The following is a 17,924-nucleotide window of genomic DNA, read 5'->3' as shown; positions in this document are numbered from 1 at the left end:
GCTAACTGCCCTATATATAACTGCCCTGTATATATATATGTCCCATATATATTTGCCCTATATGTAACTGCCCTATGTATAACTGCCCTCTATATATCTGCCCCATATATAACTGGCTAACTGCCCTATATGTAACTGCCCTATATATAACTGTCTCATATATAACTTCCCTATATATAACTGTCCTATATATAACTGGCTAACTGCCCTATATATAACTGCCCTGTATATATCTTCCCCGTATACAACTGGCTAACTGCCCTATATATATCTGCCCCATATATAGCTGCTCTATATGTAACTGCCCTATATATAACTGCTCTGTATATATCTGCCTTATCTGTAACTGCCCTATATGTAACTGCCTCATATATATCTGCCCTATATATATCTTCCCCGTATATAACTGGCTAACTGCCCTATATATAACTGCCCCATATATATATATGCCCTATATGTATCTGCCCCATATATATCTGCTCTATATGTAACTGCCCTATATATAACTGCTCTGTATATATCTGCCTTATATGTAACTGCCCCATATATATGTGCCCTATATGTAACTGCCCTATATGTAACTGCCCCATATATATATGCCTTATATTTAACTGCCCTATACTGTATATATCTGCCTTATATGTAACTGCCCCATATATAACTGCCCTATATACAACCCTAACCCGCCTCGCATGATGTGGATACTGCAGGTAGTGCCTCATACTAACAGTCATAGGAGGCAGCGCCACCTACTGGATCCACATCACGGCCGGCAGCACCTGAACTGACCCTCTATCCCAACATCTACCGGCAGAATAGCGAAGAGGAGGACGGAGACAGGACAGGGGAGGACGGAGACAGGACAGGGGAGGACGGAGACAGGACAGGGGAGGACGGAGACAGGACAGGGGAGGACGGAGACAGGACAGGGGAGGACGGGGACAGGGGAGGACGGAGACAGGACAGGGGAAGACAGAGACAGGACAGGGGAGGACAGAGACAGGACAGGGGAGGACAGAGACAGGACAGGGGAGGACAGAGACAGGACAGGGGAGGACAGAGACAGGACAGGGGAGGACAGAGACAGGACAGGGGAGGACAGAGACAGGACAGGGGAGGACAGACACAGGACAGGGGAGGACAGACACAGGACAGGGGAGGACAGAGACAGGACAGGGGAGGACGGAGACAGGACAGGGGAGGACGGGGACAGGGGAGGACGGAGACAGGACAGGGGAAGACAGAGACAGGACAGGGGAGGACAGAGACAGGACAGGGGAGGACAGAGACAGGACAGGGGAGGACAGAGACAGGACAGGGGAGGACAGAGACAGGACAGGGGAGGACAGAGACAGGACAGGGGAGGACAGACACAGGACAGGGGAGGACAGACACAGGACAGGGGAGGACAGAGACAGGACAGGGGAGGACAGAGACAGGACAGGGGAGGCCAGAGACAGGACAGGGGAGGACAGACACAGGACAGAGGAGGACAGAGACAGGACAGGGGAGGACAGAGACAGGACAGGGGAGGACAGAGACAGAAGAGGACAGTACAGGGGAGGACAGAGACAGAACAGGGGAGGACAGAGACAGTACAGGGGAGGACAGAGACAGGGGAGGACAGAGACAGAGCAGGGGAGGCCAGAGACAGGACGGGAGGCCAGAGACAGAGCAGGGGAGGCCAGAGACAGGACAGGGGAGGCCAGAGACAGAAGAGGACAGTACAGGGGAGGACAGAGACAGAACAGGGGAGGACGGAGACAGGACAGGGGAGGACGGAGACAGGACAGGGGAGGACAGAGACAGGACAGGGGAGGACGGAGACAGGACAGGGGAGGACAGAGACAGGACAGGGGAGGACAGAGACAGTACAGGGGAGGACAGAGACAGAAGAGGACAGTACAGGGGAGGACAGAGACAGAACAGGGGAGGACAGAGACAGTACAGGGGAGGCCAGAGACAGGACGGGAGTCCAGAGACAGAGCAGGGGAGGCCAGAGACAGGACAGGGGAGGACAGAGACAGAAGAGGACAGTACAGGGGAGGACAGAGACAGAACAGGGGAGGACAGAGACAGAAGAGGACAGTACAGGGGAGGACAGCGACAGGACAGGGGAAGACAGGACAGGGGAGGACAGAGACAGGACAGGGGAGGACAGAGACAGGACAGGGGAGGACAGAGACAGGACAGGGGAGGACAGAGACAGGACAGGGGAGGACAGAGACCGTACAGGGGAGGACAGACACAGAACAGGGGAGGACAGAGACAGGACAGGGGAGGCCAGAGACAGGACAGGGGAGGACAGACACAGAACAGGGGAGGACAGAGACAGGACAGGGGAGGACAGAGACAGGACAGGGGAGGACAGAGACCGTACAGGGGAGGACAGACACAGAACAGGGGAGGACAGAGACAGGACAGGGGAGGCCAGAGACAGGACAGGGGAGGACAGACACAGAACAGGGGAGGACAGAGACAGGACAGGGGAGGACAGAGACAGGACAGGGGAGGACAGAGACAGAAGAGGACAGTACAGGGGAGGACAGAGACAGAACAGGGGAGGACAGAGACAGTACAGGGGAGGACAGAGACAGGGGAGGACAGAGACAGAGCAGGGGAGGCCAGAGACAGGACGGGAGGCCAGAGACAGAGCAGGGGAGGCCAGAGACAGGACAGGGGAGGACAGAGACAGAAGAGGACAGTATAGGGGAGGACAGAGACAGAACAGGGGAGGACAGAGACAGAAGAGGACAGTACAGGGGAGGACAGAGACAGAACAGGGGAGGACAGAGACAGGACAGGGGAGGACAGAGACAGGACAGGGGAGGACAGAGACAGGACAGGGGAGGACAGACACAGGACAGGGGAGGACAGAGACAGGACAGGGGAGGACAGAGACAGGACAGGGGAGGCCAGAGACAGGACAGGGGAGGACAGACACAGGACAGGAGAGGACAGAGACAGGACAGGGGAGGACAGAGACAGGACAGGGGAGGACAGAGACAGAAGAGGACAGTACAGGGGAGGACAGAGACAGAACAGGGGAGGACAGAGACAGTACAGGGGAGGACAGAGACAGGGGAGGACAGAGACAGAGCAGGGGAGGCCAGAGACAGGACGGGAGGCCAGAGACAGAGCAGGGGAGGCCAGAGACAGGACAGGGGAGGCCAGAGACAGAAGAGGACAGTACAGGGGAGGACAGAGACAGAACAGGGGAGGACGGAGACAGGACAGGGGAGGACGGAGACAGGACAGGGGAGGACAGAGACAGGACAGGGGAGGACGGAGACAGGACAGGGGAGGACAGAGACAGGACAGGGGAGGACAGAGACAGTACAGGGGAGGACAGAGACAGAAGAGGACAGTACAGGGGAGGACAGAGACAGAACAGGGGAGGACAGAGACAGTACAGGGGAGGCCAGAGACAGGACGGGAGTCCAGAGACAGAGCAGGGGAGGCCAGAGACAGGACAGGGGAGGACAGAGACAGAAGAGGACAGTACAGGGGAGGACAGAGACAGAACAGGGGAGGACAGAGACAGAAGAGGACAGTACAGGGGAGGACAGCGACAGGACAGGGGAAGACAGGACAGGGGAGGACAGAGACAGGACAGGGGAGGACAGAGACAGGACAGGGGAGGACAGAGACAGGACAGGGGAGGACAGAGACAGGACAGGGGAGGACAGAGACCGTACAGGGGAGGACAGACACAGAACAGGGGAGGACAGAGACAGGACAGGGGAGGCCAGAGACAGGACAGGGGAGGACAGACACAGAACAGGGGAGGACAGAGACAGGACAGGGGAGGACAGAGACAGGACAGGGGAGGACAGAGACCGTACAGGGGAGGACAGACACAGAACAGGGGAGGACAGAGACAGGACAGGGGAGGCCAGAGACAGGACAGGGGAGGACAGACACAGAACAGGGGAGGACAGAGACAGGACAGGGGAGGACAGAGACAGGACAGGGGAGGACAGAGACAGAAGAGGACAGTACAGGGGAGGACAGAGACAGAACAGGGGAGGACAGAGACAGTACAGGGGAGGACAGAGACAGGGGAGGACAGAGACAGAGCAGGGGAGGCCAGAGACAGGACGGGAGGCCAGAGACAGAGCAGGGGAGGCCAGAGACAGGACAGGGGAGGACAGAGACAGAAGAGGACAGTATAGGGGAGGACAGAGACAGAACAGGGGAGGACAGAGACAGAAGAGGACAGTACAGGGGAGGACAGAGACAGAACAGGGGAGGACAGAGACAGGACAGGGGAGGACAGAGACAGGACAGGGGAGGACAGAGACAGGACAGGGGAGGACAGAGACAGGACAGGGGAGGACAGAGACAGGACAGGGGAGGACAGAGACAGGGGAGGACAGAGACAGGACAGGGGAGGACAGAGACCGTACAGGGGAGGACAGACACAGAACAGGGGAGGACAGAGACAGGACAGGGGAGGACAGAGACAGGACAGGGGAGGCCAGAGACAGGACAGGGGAGGACAGAGACAGGACAGGGGAGGACAGAGACAGGACAGGGGAGGACAGAGACAGAAGAGGACAGTACAGGGGAGGACAGAGACAGAACAGGGGAGGACAGAGACAGTACAGGGGAGGACAGAGACAGGACAGGGGAGGACACAGACAGAGCAGGGGAGGCCAGAGACAGAGCAGGGGAGGCCAGAGACAGGACGGGAGGCCAGAGACAGAGCAGGGGAGGACAGAGACAGAAGAGGACAGTACAGGGGAGGACAGAGACAGAACAGGGGAGGACAGAGACAGGACAGGGGAGGACAGAGACAGAACAGGGGAGGACAGAGACAGAAGAGGACAGTACAGGGGAGGACAGAGACAGGACAGGGGAGGACAGAGACAGAACAGGGGAGGACAGAGACAGGACAGGGGAGGCCAGAGACAGGACAGGGGAGAACAGAGACAGAACAGGGGAGGCCAGAGACAGAGCAGGGGAGGCCAGAGACACAACAGGGGAGGCCAGAGACAGTACAGGGGAGGCCAGAGACAGAATAGGGGAGGACAGAATGAACAGAGGAGAGGAGGACGGAAAAAGAACAGGACAGAACAGGGGAAGATAGAAATAGAAGGACAGGAGAGAAAAAAAAAGTTTAGAATATAGGAGGACAGAGAAAGAAGAGAAAGGAGGACAGAACAGGGAAAGACAGAGAAAGTAGAAGAGGACAGGGGAGGACAGAGAATGAACGGCAGAACAGGGAAAGACAATGCAGAAAAGAGAAGTTCGGGATCAGCCAAGCAGAGAGAGAAAGAGAAAACACAACAGAGATAGAAGAAATGGCCCAGCAGAGATTGCAGGAGACAACATAGAAAGACACAGTTCAGTAGAGATAGGGGGTTGCTCACAAGGAGGAATTTGACGTTGAATTTGTCAAGCAGAAAATAATTTGCTTCAGGAATCTAAAAATATTTTTTTCTGCTTGCAAAAACTGACACCGATTTTGACACTGACAATTTGGAGAAGCGTGCCAATGTATTTGCCTATATTGGGTAAGGATCATATTCCACAGGCAGATTTTCTTGTGGAATTTGACAAATTCTGCATCAAATTCAGCAGCCACTTCCATACTGATGAGAGGGAGTATTTTCCATCTCATTCATTTCAATGGGAATCTCAGTCGGAATCCACCTAACGAACGACTAGGACACTAATTAGATCAGCCACTGCCTGCCCTTGACACAGATCAACATAGATGGTTTAGACTAGAGGAATAGACCTTTCAAGAGGTAAGAAAGAGATCACTTAGGAAGGAAGAGACAGCTAGATAATGGAGAGGACGCAGTGAATGACAACTGACTGCTGTAATCCTCTGTGCTGCTTCTCTTACAGGAATTTGATCTCACAGTACTTGTGCCCCATATGATGATAACCTATCACCTGATATTATATACCCAAATGAGAACATGAATGTTACGATCTGAATAGAATATGGGTGACGTTACTGGATACTAGCATAGCGGATTACACACTCACTGACTCCCGCCCCAGACAGAAATGTCGGATTGCTGTAAAACTGGTCCTGCACTTATTTATGTCTCAGGCAGATGTGTACATGGTAACCGGTGTAATCTGGAAAGGTGCTGGCTCTTACCACAATACAATAGTGCTTTATCCGCTGCCCTATAAAAGGTTACTTTTGGGTAGTGTACCTCTTGGTGAGAGAGCGCTGACTGCTGTACATGTTTCTCTGACAGACTTGAAGACATTTTGCCCAGTTGACAGACTTTTGAGAGGAGGAGCCGCATTGGACAGAGAGGGAGAAGCAGGAGGGTCATTTTGATGAACTGCGCCCCTATAGGGTGTCCTAACACAGGGAGTTGGGGCAGTGGTTGAAGGCGCACACAGTGAACAGGCTCTGGACTGCTCATATTTGATCTGCTGACACGCAGCTCCCAGTTTTCTTATCCATACACAGGAGACACCTTCATTACACATCCCTGTCTCTGCCTGCCAAACCCCAACGCCTTCATCTGCAGTGGTGATGCAATCGAGGACGCTGCGCTGCCAAGAAATGGAACTATATGATGAATCCAGTTTCTGTTTGGGATACAAGTTGGGTTGGATTATGGTGGCCTCATGGTGATCTGTTCAGCCATCACATGACAGTCGGTCACCCCTAGTAGTGATACAAGGGACTCTATCACTCAGTGACATGTATAGGACACCCTGCAGTCACATGTGTTGTCTCTCATGGCAGGGCAGAGTACAGTATATTTCAGCAGGATAATGCTCACCCCCCCCCCACACAGCGAGTTTCCTAGGAATGTCTCCACCAGATTACAACACTTCCTTGGTGCCCATCAGGGTCCTAGTGCCTACACTCAATTGTACAGTTTTCCAAAATAAACTTCTCGTTTAGCTGTAATATTGCAGTCACCTCCATATATCAGCATTACATCACATAGAGAAAGCTTCACCCCGTCCAACAACCAATTTTTGGGGCTTGTAGTTTGGATAATATGATACCAGCTGATACATTATGGAGAAGTTACAACATATGTAAGTGATAGAATACCGTATGATGTAATATGGATGACAGTATAATCAGATATCAATCTGTATCATATCTTTTATATAATTTTGACAATTTGACACTATGTACAATATTGTAGATGACTTGTTACTGCAAGATGCGATACTGAATATCATCTATTATATCATCTGTATTATATCAACCAATATCATATCTTTTCTAAAACATAGCCTGTACGATATACTATTTATGATATGCTACTACAGAAACTCATCTGTACAGTCATGTCCAAAAGTTTTGAGAATGATACAGATATTAATTTTTACAAAGTCTACTGCTTCAGTTTTCCTAATGGCAATTTGCATAAACTCCAGAATGTTATAAAGAGTGATCAGCTTAACAGCAATTACTTGCAAAGTCAATATTTGCCTAGAAAATGAACTTTATCCCCCAAAACACATTTCAACATCATTGCAGCCCTGCCTTAAAAGGACCAGCTAACATAGTTTCAGTGATTGCTCCATTAACACAGGTGTGGGTGTTGATGAGGACACGGCTGGAGATCAATCTGTCATGATTAAGTAAGAATGACACCACTGGACACTTTAAAAGGAGGCTGGTGCTTAGCATCATTGTTTCTCTTCTGTTAACCATGGTTATCTCTAAAGAAACCCGTGCAGTCATCATTGCACTGCACAAAAATGGCCTGACAGGGAAGAGTATCGCAGCTAGAAAGATTGCACCTCAGTCAACAATCTATCGCATCATCAAGAACTTCAAGGAGAGAGGTTTCATTGTTGGCAAAAAGGCTCCAGGGCGCCCCAGAAAGACCAGCAAGCGCCAGGACCGTCTCTTAAAAGTGTTTCAGCTGCGGGATCGGGCTACCAGCAGTGCAGAGCTTGCTCAGGAATGGCAGCAGGCAGGTGTGAATACATCTGCACACACTGTGAGGCGGAGACTCTTGGAGCAAGGCCTGGTCTCAAGGAGGGCAGCAAAGAAGCCACTTCTCTCCAGAAAAAACATCAGGGACAGACTGATATTCTGCAAAAGGTACAGGGAGTGGACTGCTGAGGACTGGGGTAAAGTCATTTTCTCTGATGAATCCCCTTTTCGATTGTTTGGGACATCTGGAAAACAGCTTATTCGGAGAAGACGAGGTGAGCGCTACCACCAGTCTTGTCTCATGCCAACTGTAAAGCATCCTGAAACCATTCATGTGTGGGGTGGCTTCTCAGCCAAGGGAATCGGCTCTCTCACAGTCTTGCCTAAGAACACAGCCATGAATAAAGAATGGTACCAGAATGTCCTCCAAGATCAACTTCTCCCAACCGTCCAAGAGCAGTTTGGCGATCAACAATGCCTTTTCCAGCATGATGGAGCACCTTGCCATAAAGCAAAGGTGATAACTAAATGGCTCAGGGAACAAAACATAGAGATTTTGGGTCCATGGCCTGGAAACTCCCCAGATCTTAATCCCATTGAGAACTTGTGGTCAATCATCAAGAGACGGGTGGACAAACAAAAACCTACAAATTCTGACAAAATGCAAGCATTGATTGTGCAAGAATGGACTGCTATCAGTCAGGATTTGGTCCAGAAGTTGATTGAGAGCATGCCAGGGAGAATTGCAGAGGTCCTGAAGAAGAAGGGTCAACACTGCAAATATTGCAACGCTGCATTAACTCATTCTAACTGTCAATATAAGCTTTTATTACTCATAATATGATTGCAATTCTATTTCTGTATGTGATAAAAACATCTGACAAACACACAGAAAAACCAGAGGGCAGCAGATCATGTGAAAATATAAGATGTGTCATTCTCAAAACTTTTGGCCATGACTGTATAATATCATCTAGTGTCTGTGAGAGCTTCCTCCGGTTTCCCCCCACACACACACACACACACACACACACACACACACACTCCAAAGACATACTGATAGGGAATATACTGTATATTGTAAGCTCCATATATAGGACTGTACTGACAATATCTCTAAAGCGCTATATCAGTAAAATAAATACTGAGCATGGTAATGTTAGGATAGAGGAGAATGCAGGGGTCACACAACTAGACCTCTTCATGTGTCTTGTGTTATATGACCCCTCCATGCCTGGACTCCACTAGACTAGAATTTCAGCTGTCCTTAAAGGGGTTGTCCCATAACAAGGATCCTATCTATACTGCTAGTTTATGTGAATATAAGACTTTTTCTAAATACATTGCTTCATCACAACTGCTTTGTTTGGCCGCTATCTTCATTTATTCACTTCATTGTTTACAATGGTTTCTATGACCACGGGGCCCTTTCTGAGCTTATCTGCTCAGTTCCCAAGTGATGTATCTGCCTGCTCTCGGGGGGGGGCTGAGTGCTGGGAGCAGCTCTGAGCTGTGTATGTCTTTGCCACAGACAAGCAACAGAGCTCCTCAGATAGAGGAGGGGGGGAGGTGAGAGCTCCGGGATTTCTGAGCTCTTATCTCCCACTTATCACTCAGTTTAATTGAATTTGGCTGATATGGGCTGAGATAGGGAGTCCATTACCTCTGTATGTATTACAAACCGACTCAAATCCAGCTCTGCTACATCAGCCTCTACATCAGCTTCATACTGTGGTTATTCATTTACAACCAATCCCTCATTACTGACTGCAAACATAGCAGAGCAAGTGAAACCCCACCCACCAATGTACTGAGAAAACCAGGAAGTGAAGAGCACAGAGCCTGCAGGTTGGTGAACAAGTGTGATGGGAATACCCCTTTAACTACTATGATTTTTTTAATGGCTAACAAAAATGATGATAGATTGCAAGCTTTTGAGACTACTAGATCTCTTCCATCAGGCAGACCCAGTAGTCTGGAAAGCTTGCAATCTGTCATCATTTTTGTTAGCCATTAAAAAGGAACTGAAGCCTCTCAATCTTTATATTTCATATCCACTGGCTCATACGGTACAAAGATATATTTTTCCTTATACCACCCCTCATGACACTGATAAATTACCCCTCCCCCTCCCTCCATTCCCCTCACACAGGAGACAAGACCTTCTAACAAAGTCACATTTATTACATTTCTTCTAATAAAACCCTTGTTCCCCGGGAGCATCGAGGACCATAGAAAATTCTCCCATTGGGAGAAGCTTAATAGCATGTCCACCATAGTCACTATGGCAATTCAGAGGCCTGCTGCCACATGTAGTTGGGGTCCATGTTCTGTCACCAGTCTTGGTTCAATGAGTGAGCTCCAGGCCTGTGAGATCTACGGACACAATATTAATGAGCATGTAATATCTTATAATACACAAAGTTACATCCCCACTGCTCTACTACACCAATTTGGAGAAGCGTGCCAATGTATTTGCCTATATTGGGTAAGGATCATATTCCACAGGCAGATTTTCTTGTGGAATTTGACAAATTCTGCATCAAATTCAGCAGCCACTTCCATACTGATGAGAGGGAGTATTTTCCATCTCATTCATTTCAATGGGAATCTCAGTCGGAATCCACCTAACGAACGACTAGGACACTAATTAGATCAGCCACTGCCTGCCCTTGACACAGATCAACATAGATGGTTTAGACTAGAGGAATAGACCTTTCAAGAGGTAAGAAAGAGATCACTTAGGAAGGAAGAGACAGCTAGATAATGGAGAGGACGCAGTGAATGACAACTGACTGCTGTAATCCTCTGTGCTGCTTCTCTTACAGGAATTTGATCTCACAGTACTTGTGCCCCATATGATGATAACCTATCACCTGATATTATATACCCAAATGAGAACATGAATGTTACGATCTGAATAGAATATGGGTGACGTTACTGGATACTAGCATAGCGGATTACACACTCACTGACTCCCGCCCCAGACAGAAATGTCGGATTGCTGTAAAACTGGTCCTGCACTTATTTATGTCTCAGGCAGATGTGTACATGGTAACCGGTGTAATCTGGAAAGGTGCTGGCTCTTACCACAATACAATAGTGCTTTATCCGCTGCCCTATAAAAGGTTACTTTTGGGTAGTGTACCTCTTGGTGAGAGAGCGCTGACTGCTGTACATGTTTCTCTGACAGACTTGAAGACATTTTGCCCAGTTGACAGACTTTTGAGAGGAGGAGCCGCATTGGACAGAGAGGGAGAAGCAGGAGGGTCATTTTGATGAACTGCGCCCCTATAGGGTGTCCTAACACAGGGAGTTGGGGCAGTGGTTGAAGGCGCACACAGTGAACAGGCTCTGGACTGCTCATATTTGATCTGCTGACACGCAGCTCCCAGTTTTCTTATCCATACACAGGAGACACCTTCATTACACATCCCTGTCTCTGCCTGCCAAACCCCAACGCCTTCATCTGCAGTGGTGATGCAATCGAGGACGCTGCGCTGCCAAGAAATGGAACTATATGATGAATCCAGTTTCTGTTTGGGATACAAGTTGGGTTGGATTATGGTGGCCTCATGGTGATCTGTTCAGCCATCACATGACAGTCGGTCACCCCTAGTAGTGATACAAGGGACTCTATCACTCAGTGACATGTATAGGACACCCTGCAGTCACATGTGTTGTCTCTCATGGCAGGGCAGAGTACAGTATATTTCAGCAGGATAATGCTCACCCCCCCCCCCACACAGCGAGTTTCCTAGGAATGTCTCCACCAGATTACAACACTTCCTTGGTGCCCATCAGGGTCCTAGTGCCTACACTCAATTGTACAGTTTTCCAAAATAAACTTCTCGTTTAGCTGTAATATTGCAGTCACCTCCATATATCAGCATTACATCACATAGAGAAAGCTTCACCCCGTCCAACAACCAATTTTTGGGGCTTGTAGTTTGGATAATATGATACCAGCTGATACATTATGGAGAAGTTACAACATATGTAAGTGATAGAATACCGTATGATGTAATATGGATGACAGTATAATCAGATATCAATCTGTATCATATCTTTTATATAATTTTGACAATTTGACACTATGTACAATATTGTAGATGACTTGTTACTGCAAGATGCGATACTGAATATCATCTATTATATCATCTGTATTATATCAACCAATATCATATCTTTTCTAAAACATAGCCTGTACGATATACTATTTATGATATGCTACTACAGAAACTCATCTGTACAGTCATGTCCAAAAGTTTTGAGAATGATACAGATATTAATTTTTACAAAGTCTACTGCTTCAGTTTTCCTAATGGCAATTTGCATAAACTCCAGAATGTTATAAAGAGTGATCAGCTTAACAGCAATTACTTGCAAAGTCAATATTTGCCTAGAAAATGAACTTTATCCCCCAAAACACATTTCAACATCATTGCAGCCCTGCCTTAAAAGGACCAGCTAACATAGTTTCAGTGATTGCTCCATTAACACAGGTGTGGGTGTTGATGAGGACACGGCTGGAGATCAATCTGTCATGATTAAGTAAGAATGACACCACTGGACACTTTAAAAGGAGGCTGGTGCTTAGCATCATTGTTTCTCTTCTGTTAACCATGGTTATCTCTAAAGAAACCCGTGCAGTCATCATTGCACTGCACAAAAATGGCCTGACAGGGAAGAGTATCGCAGCTAGAAAGATTGCACCTCAGTCAACAATCTATCGCATCATCAAGAACTTCAAGGAGAGAGGTTTCATTGTTGGCAAAAAGGCTCCAGGGCGCCCCAGAAAGACCAGCAAGCGCCAGGACCGTCTCTTAAAAGTGTTTCAGCTGTGGGATCGGGCTACCAGCAGTGCAGAGCTTGCTCAGGAATGGCAGCAGGCAGGTGTGAATACATCTGCACACACTGTGAGGCGGAGACTCTTGGAGCAAGGCCTGGTCTCAAGGAGGGCAGCAAAGAAGCCACTTCTCTCCAGAAAAAACATCAGGGACAGACTGATATTCTGCAAAAGGTACAGGGAGTGGACTGCTGAGGACTGGGGTAAAGTCATTTTCTCTGATGAATCCCCTTTTCGATTGTTTGGGACATCTGGAAAACAGCTTATTCGGAGAAGACGAGGTGAGCGCTACCACCAGTCTTGTCTCATGCCAACTGTAAAGCATCCTGAAACCATTCATGTGTGGGGTGGCTTCTCAGCCAAGGGAATCGGCTCTCTCACAGTCTTGCCTAAGAACACAGCCATGAATAAAGAATGGTACCAGAATGTCCTCCAAGATCAACTTCTCCCAACCGTCCAAGAGCAGTTTGGCGATCAACAATGCCTTTTCCAGCATGATGGAGCACCTTGCCATAAAGCAAAGGTGATAACTAAATGGCTCAGGGAACAAAACATAGAGATTTTGGGTCCATGGCCTGGAAACTCCCCAGATCTTAATCCCATTGAGAACTTGTGGTCAATCATCAAGAGACGGGTGGACAAACAAAAACCTACAAATTCTGACAAAATGCAAGCATTGATTGTGCAAGAATGGACTGCTATCAGTCAGGATTTGGTCCAGAAGTTGATTGAGAGCATGCCAGGGAGAATTGCAGAGGTCCTGAAGAAGAAGGGTCAACACTGCAAATATTGCAACGCTGCATTAACTCATTCTAACTGTCAATATAAGCTTTTATTACTCATAATATGATTGCAATTCTATTTCTGTATGTGATAAAAACATCTGACAAACACACAGAAAAACCAGAGGGCAGCAGATCATGTGAAAATATAAGATGTGTCATTCTCAAAACTTTTGGCCATGACTGTATAATATCATCTAGTGTCTGTGAGAGCTTCCTCCGGTTTCCCCCCCCACACACACACACACACACACACACACTCCAAAGACATACTGATAGGGAATATACTGTATATTGTAAGCTCCATATATAGGACTGTACTGACAATATCTCTAAAGCGCTATATCAGTAAAATAAATACTGAGCATGGTAATGTTAGGATAGAGGAGAATGCAGGGGTCACACAACTAGACCTCTTCATGTGTCTTGTGTTATATGACCCCTCCATGCCTGGACTCCACTAGACTAGAATTTCAGCTGTCCTTAAAGGGGTTGTCCCATAACAAGGATCCTATCTATACTGCTAGTTTATGTGAATATAAGACTTTTTCTAAATACATTGCTTCATCACAACTGCTTTGTTTGGCCGCTATCTTCATTTATTCACTTCATTGTTTACAATGGTTTCTATGACCACGGGGCCCTTTCTGAGCTTATCTGCTCAGTTCCCAAGTGATGTATCTGCCTGCTCTCGGGGGGGGGCTGAGTGCTGGGAGCAGCTCTGAGCTGTGTATGTCTTTGCCACAGACAAGCAACAGAGCTCCTCAGATAGAGGAGGGGGGGAGGTGAGAGCTCCGGGATTTCTGAGCTCTTATCTCCCACTTATCACTCAGTTTAATTGAATTTGGCTGATATGGGCTGAGATAGGGAGTCCATTACCTCTGTATGTATTACAAACCGACTCAAATCCAGCTCTGCTACATCAGCCTCTACATCAGCTTCATACTGTGGTTATTCATTTACAACCAATCCCTCATTACTGACTGCAAACATAGCAGAGCAAGTGAAACCCCACCCACCAATGTACTGAGAAAACCAGGAAGTGAAGAGCACAGAGCCTGCAGGTTGGTGAACAAGTGTGATGGGAATACCCCTTTAACTACTATGATTTTTTTAATGGCTAACAAAAATGATGATAGATTGCAAGCTTTTGAGACTACTAGATCTCTTCCATCAGGCAGACCCAGTAGTCTGGAAAGCTTGCAATCTGTCATCATTTTTGTTAGCCATTAAAAAGGAACTGAAGCCTCTCAATCTTTATATTTCATATCCACTGGCTCATACGGTACAAAGATATATTTTTCCTTATACCACCCCTCATGACACTGATAAATTACCCCTCCCCCTCCCTCCATTCCCCTCACACAGGAGACAAGACCTTCTAACAAAGTCACATTTATTACATTTCTTCTAATAAAACCCTTGTTCCCCGGGAGCATCGAGGACCATAGAAAATTCTCCCATTGGGAGAAGCTTAATAGCATGTCCACCATAGTCACTATGGCAATTCAGAGGCCTGCTGCCACATGTAGTTGGGGTCCATGTTCTGTCACCAGTCTTGGTTCAATGAGTGAGCTCCAGGCCTGTGAGATCTACGGACACAATATTAATGAGCATGTAATATCTTATAATACACAAAGTTACATCCCCACTGCTCTACTACACCAATTTGGAGAAGCGTGCCAATGTATTTGCCTATATTGGGTAAGGATCATATTCCACAGGCAGATTTTCTTGTGGAATTTGACAAATTCTGCATCAAATTCAGCAGCCACTTCCATACTGATGAGAGGGAGTATTTTCCATCTCATTCATTTCAATGGGAATCTCAGTCGGAATCCACCTAACGAACGACTAGGACACTAATTAGATCAGCCACTGCCTGCCCTTGACACAGATCAACATAGATGGTTTAGACTAGAGGAATAGACCTTTCAAGAGGTAAGAAAGAGATCACTTAGGAAGGAAGAGACAGCTAGATAATGGAGAGGACGCAGTGAATGACAACTGACTGCTGTAATCCTCTGTGCTGCTTCTCTTACAGGAATTTGATCTCACAGTACTTGTGCCCCATATGATGATAACCTATCACCTGATATTATATACCCAAATGAGAACATGAATGTTACGATCTGAATAGAATATGGGTGACGTTACTGGATACTAGCATAGCGGATTACACACTCACTGACTCCCGCCCCAGACAGAAATGTCGGATTGCTGTAAAACTGGTCCTGCACTTATTTATGTCTCAGGCAGATGTGTACATGGTAACCGGTGTAATCTGGAAAGGTGCTGGCTCTTACCACAATACAATAGTGCTTTATCCGCTGCCCTATAAAAGGTTACTTTTGGGTAGTGTACCTCTTGGTGAGAGAGCGCTGACTGCTGTACATGTTTCTCTGACAGACTTGAAGACATTTTGCCCAGTTGACAGACTTTTGAGAGGAGGAGCCGCATTGGACAGAGAGGGAGAAGCAGGAGGGTCATTTTGATGAACTGCGCCCCTATAGGGTGTCCTAACACAGGGAGTTGGGGCAGTGGTTGAAGGCGCACACAGTGAACAGGCTCTGGACTGCTCATATTTGATCTGCTGACACGCAGCTCCCAGTTTTCTTATCCATACACAGGAGACACCTTCATTACACATCCCTGTCTCTGCCTGCCAAACCCCAACGCCTTCATCTGCAGTGGTGATGCAATCGAGGACGCTGCGCTGCCAAGAAATGGAACTATATGATGAATCCAGTTTCTGTTTGGGATACAAGTTGGGTTGGATTATGGTGGCCTCATGGTGATCTGTTCAGCCATCACATGACAGTCGGTCACCCCTAGTAGTGATACAAGGGACTCTATCACTCAGTGACATGTATAGGACACCCTGCAGTCACATGTGTTGTCTCTCATGGCAGGGCAGAGTACAGTATATTTCAGCAGGATAATGCTCACCCCCCCCCACACAGCGAGTTTCCTAGGAATGTCTCCACCAGATTACAACACTTCCTTGGTGCCCATCAGGGTCCTAGTGCCTACACTCAATTGTACAGTTTTCCAAAATAAACTTCTCGTTTAGCTGTAATATTGCAGTCACCTCCATATATCAGCATTACATCACATAGAGAAAGCTTCACCCCGTCCAACAACCAATTTTTGGGGCTTGTAGTTTGGATAATATGATACCAGCTGATACATTATGGAGAAGTTACAACATATGTAAGTGATAGAATACCGTATGATGTAATATGGATGACAGTATAATCAGATATCAATCTGTATCATATCTTTTATATAATTTTGACAATTTGACACTATGTACAATATTGTAGATGACTTGTTACTGCAAGATGCGATACTGAATATCATCTATTATATCATCTGTATTATATCAACCAATATCATATCTTTTCTAAAACATAGCCTGTACGATATACTATTTATGATATGCTACTACAGAAACTCATCTGTACAGTCATGTCCAAAAGTTTTGAGAATGATACAGATATTAATTTTTACAAAGTCTACTGCTTCAGTTTTCCTAATGGCAATTTGCATAAACTCCAGAATGTTATAAAGAGTGATCAGCTTAACAGCAATTACTTGCAAAGTCAATATTTGCCTAGAAAATGAACTTTATCCCCCAAAACACATTTCAACATCATTGCAGCCCTGCCTTAAAAGGACCAGCTAACATAGTTTCAGTGATTGCTCCATTAACACAGGTGTGGGTGTTGATGAGGACACGGCTGGAGATCAATCTGTCATGATTAAGTAAGAATGACACCACTGGACACTTTAAAAGGAGGCTGGTGCTTAGCATCATTGTTTCTCTTCTGTTAACCATGGTTATCTCTAAAGAAACCCGTGCAGTCATCATTGCACTGCACAAAAATGGCCTGACAGGGAAGAGTATCGCAGCTAGAAAGATTGCACCTCAGTCAACAATCTATCGCATCATCAAGAACTTCAAGGAGAGAGGTTTCATTGTTGGCAAAAAGGCTCCAGGGCGCCCCAGAAAGACCAGCAAGCGCCAGGACCGTCTCTTAAAAGTGTTTCAGCTGCGGGATCGGGCTACCAGCAGTGCAGAGCTTGCTCAGGAATGGCAGCAGGCAGGTGTGAATACATCTGCACACACTGTGAGGCGGAGACTCTTGGAGCAAGGCCTGGTCTCAAGGAGGGCAGCAAAGAAGCCACTTCTCTCCAGAAAAAACATCAGGGACAGACTGATATTCTGCAAAAGGTACAGGGAGTGGACTGCTGAGGACTGGGGTAAAGTCATTTTCTCTGATGAATCCCCTTTTCGATTGTTTGGGACATCTGGAAAACAGCTTATTCGGAGAAGACGAGGTGAGCGCTACCACCAGTCTTGTCTCATGCCAACTGTAAAGCATCCTGAAACCATTCATGTGTG

Source organism: Leptodactylus fuscus, chromosome 6 (genome assembly GCF_031893055.1).
Source record: "Leptodactylus fuscus isolate aLepFus1 chromosome 6, aLepFus1.hap2, whole genome shotgun sequence".
NCBI classification, from domain to species: Eukaryota; Metazoa; Chordata; class Amphibia; order Anura; family Leptodactylidae; genus Leptodactylus; species Leptodactylus fuscus.
Note: the sequence above shows the minus strand (reverse complement) of the source record.